The sequence below is a fragment of the Neovison vison genome, chromosome 11 (assembly GCF_020171115.1).
Source record: "Neovison vison isolate M4711 chromosome 11, ASM_NN_V1, whole genome shotgun sequence".
Classification (NCBI taxonomy): domain Eukaryota; kingdom Metazoa; phylum Chordata; class Mammalia; order Carnivora; family Mustelidae; genus Neogale; species Neogale vison.
Window position 1 is genome coordinate 84,064,709 of NC_058101.1, and position 6,967 is coordinate 84,071,675.

The following is a 6,967-nucleotide window of genomic DNA, read 5'->3' on the forward strand; positions in this document are numbered from 1 at the left end:
CTTACTTATAAGAAAAGGTTAAAGAATGTCTTCAAATGGAAAAAAAGACACATTGAACATCCATGTGAAAGCATAAGAAAGTATTAATCTCAGTGGTAAATGTAGATATATAGTCAAATGCAGAATAATTTAATATTGTAATGTGATATGAAAATTAGCTATACTTCTGATATAGAAGGTAAAACAAAATTTTAAGAATAACTAAAATTAAAAAAATTTAAAAAAAGAATAAAATCACAAAAATTTGGTAACAGATGCATAATATACAAAGAGGTAAACTCTGACTTCAAGAACACACTCAAGAAAGTGTGGAGGGGTGTGGTAAAAGTACAGAGTTTTTGTATGCAATTAAACTGAAATTGTTATCAGATTAAAATAAATGGTTATAATTTTATGAGAAAACTTACACGAGTCTCAAATAATCATGAAGGAAAGAACCATAGTGGACACACAAAAGATAAAAAGAAAGGGATCAAAGCAAAGTGTTAAAAAAATCATCAAATAATAAAAGAAGAGAGTAAGGGTGGAATAAAAGAATTGCAAAACAGACAAAAACAATGAACAAAATGGCAATAGTAAATCTTCATTTATCACCAATCTCTTCAAAAGGATTAAATTTTCCAATCAAAAGTCATTGAGTAGTTGAGTGGGTAATATCCAATGAAATGCTGTCCACAAGAAACTGAATTTCAATATAAGGGTACACAGAAACTGAAAGGAAATTAAAAAAAGATATTCCATTCAAAAACCAAAGAAGAACAAAGTAGACTATACTTATGTAAGAAGAAATAGACTTTAAATCAAAATTGTCCCAAGAATCAAGTTATTACTTAAAGATAAATGGGTAATTCAGTTGGAAGAAATAATTTAAACATATGTGCACCAAATGTTAGAGCACCTAAATATATAACCAAATATTTGCTCAATTCATGTCTCTGTGTCATATTTTGGTAATTCTCCTAGTATTTTAAACTTTTCCATTATTATTTATTGTGGTGATCTGTGATCAGTGATCTTTGATTTTACTATTTTAATTGTTTGGGGGGCTCCATGAACCATGCCTATATGGGACAGTTGTCCCCTATATGGGACAATTTGTCAGCTTATTTGATAAATGTGTGTCTGACTGCCCCACCAACTAGCTATTCCTTGCCTTTCTCCTCCCCCTCCTTATTCCCTAAGACACAACAAATTTGAAATTAAATCAATTAATATCCCTATAATGGGCTCAAATGAAACAAAGTCTTCAAGTTACACATATCTCACTTTAAATCAAAAGCTAGAAAACATTAAACATTAGTGAGGAAGGCAGCAGGTCAGAAGCCAAGACAGGCTGAAAACTGTCTTTTGCACCAAATAGCCAAGTTGTGAATGCAAACAAAAAGTTCTTGAAGGAAATTAAAAGGGAATTTGGGTAAATTGGAAGGGGAGGTGAACCATGAGAGACTATGGACTCTGAAAAACAATCTAAGGGGTTTGAAGTGGTGGGGGGGTGGGAGGTTGGGGTACCAGGTGGTGGGTATTATAGAGGGCACGGCTTGCATGGAGCACTGGGTGTGGTGAAAAAATAATGAATACTGTTTTTCTGAAAATAAATAAATTGAAAAAAACAAAACAAAAAAAACAAAAAAAAACAAAACAAAAACAAAACAAAACATAAAAAAAAAGTGGTACTTCAGTGAATACACCATCGCTAAGAAAACAAAATACCTTTTTTGCCAACACAAAAAAAGTTTTAGTGGCCTGATTAGAAGGTAAAACCAGCCACAACATTTCATTTGGCCAAAGCCTAATCCAGAGCAAGGCCCTAACTCTCTTCAGTTCTATGAAGGTTAAGAAAATTGAGGAAGCAGTCCAAGAAAAGTTTGAAGTTAGGAAATCTGGCCATTTGTGACAACATGGATGAACTAGAAGGGCATTATACTAAGTGAAATAAGCCAGACACAGAAAGATAATATGCATGATCTCACTTAAATATGGAATCTAAAAATGTTGAACTCATAAAAGCAGGGAGTAGAATGGTGGCTACCAGAGGCTTGCCAGTGCTATGTATGGGGGTAAAACCAGAAGTTTAGTTATGTGGAATTAATATTTTTTGGAGATCTAATGTATAACATGTAATGATAATTAACAATATTGTACTGTATACTTGACATTTGCCAAGAGGATGTATCTTAAATCTTCTTCTTCACACACACACACACAATCAAATGGTAACTATGTAGAGATGAAAGATACATTAATTATGTGATTGTGTTGATCATTTCACAATGTATATGCATATTAAAACATCAAATTATATACCCTAATATATACAGAATTTATACAATAGTACACCTTAAATATATGTAATTTTATATATGATATCATCTCAGTAAGACTATCAAAAACCCATAGCCCATAGAAATGTACCCTCTCTACATAAAATATTTTAGAATTAATATATAACTTGAATACTGTTTATATAACAGACATTTTTTTCTCATCGAAACTATTTGTGTTCATAAAAGTTTATTTGGGTCAATTAATAAACAGATGATTTGTGCAATGTTTGGAATTCAATTTATTTTCTATTGAACCGCATCCAGATATACCCCCAAAAAAGACTTGTTCAAGAAACAGAATTAGTTAAGTGTTAAAACACTGGCTAAATAACTGTTAAAATGTAGGTACAAGTGCATCCTATAGAAGCGTGCAGTTGCACAACAGGTAGGCTGAATCCTGTCAACAAGTCATGAACTAACATATTGTGGCTAAAAGAAAACTGAATGTGTATCTTTAAAAAACACAGAACACAGAAAAGGCTAATGTGCTGGAGTAAAGTACAGGTTAGTATTCAAAATCAGGTTGGTCAGGTTAAATGGAATTAGTCTTTGAAGACTTTCTCGTTTCATTATTAAAAGTTACAAATGTTTACAGAAGTAGGATGAAGATATTTATTATCACCATAGGGCCAATCTTGTTCCCCCACATATAATGTCTGGATTGTTTTGAAGCAAATATTAGCCATCATATAACTTCATGTACAAATAATTCAGTGTTTCGTAAGAGATAACCATTCTTCATCCTTTTTTAAAAACCATAACATAATTCTATTATCATACCTAAAAATAACAGTAATTCCTTCATAACGTAAAATATCCAATCAATGCTAAGAAGAACATAAAAGCAGAAATGGGGTTCTGAGTTTATCATGTAGGCATTAAAGAATTGCAAGCATTTTTATTATACTGGGGAAGAACGCTATGAGGGAGTATTTCCAGATGGAAATCAGGAAAAGTGACAGGACAAAAATAACTGGAAACATATGGAGTTTCAAGAAATGGTGTAATAATTATTTGATTACATTCTGTTTAATATAGCTGGAATATAGACAGATATGCTCAGAAAATATAGACAGAATATGCTCAATACAGAGCAGAAAATAAAATTGTGGATATTCACAAATGTAAAGGGTTAGCAGAGCATTTATTATATATTAAGCACTATTTTCTGTAATGGATTAAATATATTTGTTATGGCATCAGACAGAATGACCCTTTTTTTTAATATACTACATTGTACAGATGGAAGATATGTAACTAAATGAATAAAGGAAAGGATCAAATATTTGAAATAGTAAAAAATGCTGTGAATAAAATAAAATAATAAGTTTGTGATAAAATGAATAGTGGGAGGTACAGGTAGCTGTTTTAGAATGAGCAGTCATGGTAAGCTACTTTGTGATGGTGACAGCTTAGCTGAAACCTGAGTTGGAAGAAGAGGACTGCCTTGGAAGATTTAGGGACCTTCCCATGGCAAGTCTTATGGACTTGTCTAGAGAGACCAGCAAATAGAAAATCACTGAAATGGAAAGGATCTTGGCCTATCCAATAGGGATATGTGATAGGTGAGGGAAGATGGTAGGGCGAGATGATATAGGGCCTTGTAGATATCTAGATTTTATATAGTGTGCAGTGGGATGATGTTGAAAGGTTTTGAGCACGTAAATAACTCGAACTACTTTATAATGATAAAACACTGGTTGTGGTGGGAAGAACTGGATGAGACTGAAGTTTAAGATGTCAATAATACTACTTCTTCAGGATTATTTATACTTTAAAACAGTGAAACGACACCAGCCAAGGTCAATCAGTTCAATTTAGAAATTTTTGATTATAATATTTCTGCTAATGAATACATGATGACAATGCCTGAAAAAATAAATGACTAGAACTACACTTCATTTATGTGTATGTATTTTCTGCAAATTGAAATTATATGTATGTAAAAGGAAAAAAATGATATGTAGACATTTATATTATAATGTGTTGACATTATATTTGTATTGTGAATCTGATTATATTGCAATAACAGTGAAACAATAAGGAATAGCTAAAATATTGCCTCGGATCAGGAAACAAAAGCAAACAATGAGCACTATTTATAACATTTTGAGGTACTTTGAATGGAATGTCAATAAAAATATTACATATAAAATTTTGTGAACTACAGTTAAGACAATACTTAATGGAACACTTAGCTTAAAAATCTTTTTTTAAGAAATAGGAGAAAATAGAATGATTAAAAAATAGAGTAAAACTTTGAACATCAAAGACAGCAATACAACTTTAAAAATTTAGAAGAGAAATTACTGTCAAAGGAAGCAAATATAAGACTGACAGAATAGTAGAAGCCAAAAAAATCACAAAATTATCTTTTTAAAATGATGAAGGAAATAATTGTGAACTTGGTCAATGAAGAATATCCTTCAAAAATGAACAAGTAATTAAGAGTTATTATTGGTGCTGTTGGAGCAGCAGGGATTTCTGCTCCTTTCCCCATGTTTTGGACTTTTGCTCCCTGTGTTTAAGCAGAGATGTTTTTTGCTTTTCTCACGGCAGTGGTCATGCTCTGACTGGTGCTTGCACCACTGAGCAAGGGTTTCTCTGCTCATCGCCTCCCATTTTCATATGCACACCTGGGAACAATTCATGGGAAGCTGAGTGTGAGTGTGACTTCAGTCTGAGTCTGAGATAACCTGCAGTTCTATTTGTGGTCATATATTTAGACTTGAGAGATCAATGAAAATTTCAGCTTATTTTTCCTTACCCATTTGTATGGCAGCTACAGTTCTTGCTTTGCCATAGATGAGCCACATCGTGCTTTCTTTCTTTTCTCAAGGGGACCTGACATCTGTAGAATTCATGCTTTTTGGATTTAGTGTGATTATCTCTCTGATGAGGTCAAGAAAACTTACTTTGCATTTGATCTGGATTTTTAGAGTGGGACTCATGCTCTTCTGGTTTTCTCCAAAGATATATATATATATATATATTTTTCACTTTGACGGATACCATTTCCTCCAGGAAGTTACTCCGCGAAGAGCGGCAGTTCACGAGGAAACCGCATAAAATATGGAACGCTTCACGAATTTGCGTGTCATCCTTGCACAGGGGCCATGCTAATCTTCTCTGTATCGTTCCAGTTTTAGTATATGTGCTGCCGAACTGAGCACTCCAAAGATATTTTTAAACAAACAGAAAATGTGAGGATTCACATTTAGACCTGCAGTAAGAAGATAATAGAACATGTTCCTTCAGATAGAAGGCAAATAATCCTAGATGCAATCTCAAATATTAAGAAGTAATGATATTAAGAGTCACTTATGGTTTGTCTCCTTCCCTATCCCATCTTGTTTCATGGATTCTTCTCCTACCCACTTAAGCCCCCATGTTGCTGGGGGGGAGGGGGGTTGGGAGAAGGGGGGTAGGGTTATGGACATTGGGGAGGGTATGTGCTTTTGGGTAAATTGGAAGGGGAGATGAACCATGAGAGACTATGGACTCTGAAAAACAATCTGAGGGGTTTGAAGTGGCGGGGGGGTGGGAGGTTGGGGTACCAGGTGGTGGGTATTATAGAGGGCACAGCTTGCATGGAGCACTGGGTGTGGTGAAAAAATAATGAATACTGTTTTTCTGAAAATAAATAAATTGGAAAAAAAAAAGAAGTAATGATAATAGTAAAGGCAAATATACTGATAAAGCTAAGCAAATTTTGACTTCTCTAAAAATAGTAATGGATTATGGGTTTAAAACATTTTTATAGTATAGTTCAAGTACATCACAGTAAAGGTAATAAGTCAGGAGGAGGAGGACAGTCATAGAGTTAAAGCCTTCCAAAATCCTTGCATTTTTCTGGAAGAAATAAGTTACTAATTTAAGTAGTCATGGATATTCAATATAAGTGCATTCCTGAATACATATAATTTCTAGAGTAATTATAAAAGAAATAAGGGGTTAATAATACAATAATTCAATCCAAAATAAACATTCAATTCAAAATAAACTATGAAATGAGAGAAAAGCTAACATAAGATAGGAATTATAAACAGAAAGCAAATGGTAATATGAAAGACTGAAATCCATATTTATCAGTAAGATGAGTATTTCATAATGATTAAAGACTAACATCAGAAAGATGTAAAAATTCAAAATACATATGCATGCAATAACGTATTCTTAAAATGTGCAAAAATAAGTGGATTGGAGGGGCACCTGGGTAGCACAATTTGTTAAGCATCCAACTCTTAGTTTCAGCTTAGGTCATGCTGTCAAGGTGGTGAGATTGAGCCCCTCATCGGGCTCTGTGCTCAGCACCGTGTCTGCTTAGGATTCTTTCTCCCTGCCCCTCTCCCACTCTCTCTCTCTCTCTTTAAAATAACAATTAAATAAATCTTTAAAAAAATAATAAAATAAATAACTAAATCTTTATAAAAAGAAGAATTGAATTTAAAAAATATATTGCCACACATTTAGTGGGAAATTTTAATACACCTCTGAAAATCGATAAAGAAAAAAATCATTATGCTCACCATAATAAATATAGTTACCATCTTTCACCATACAAATTTATTATAATATTACTGACTATATTTCCTATGCTGTATTTTACATCCCCATGAATTACTTATTATAACAAGAAGCTC

General features: G+C 33.0%; 1 non-coding gene across 1 annotated transcript; it reads right to left on the reverse strand.

Annotated features, from left to right (window-relative positions):
- Positions 1–5,390: 5,390 nt before the first annotated feature.
- LOC122890680 lies at positions 5,391–5,497 on the reverse strand. The gene has a single exon (XR_006381130.1). It is a non-coding gene; the product is annotated as a U6 spliceosomal RNA (small nuclear RNA).
- Between the last annotated feature and the right edge of the window lie 1,470 nt (positions 5,498–6,967).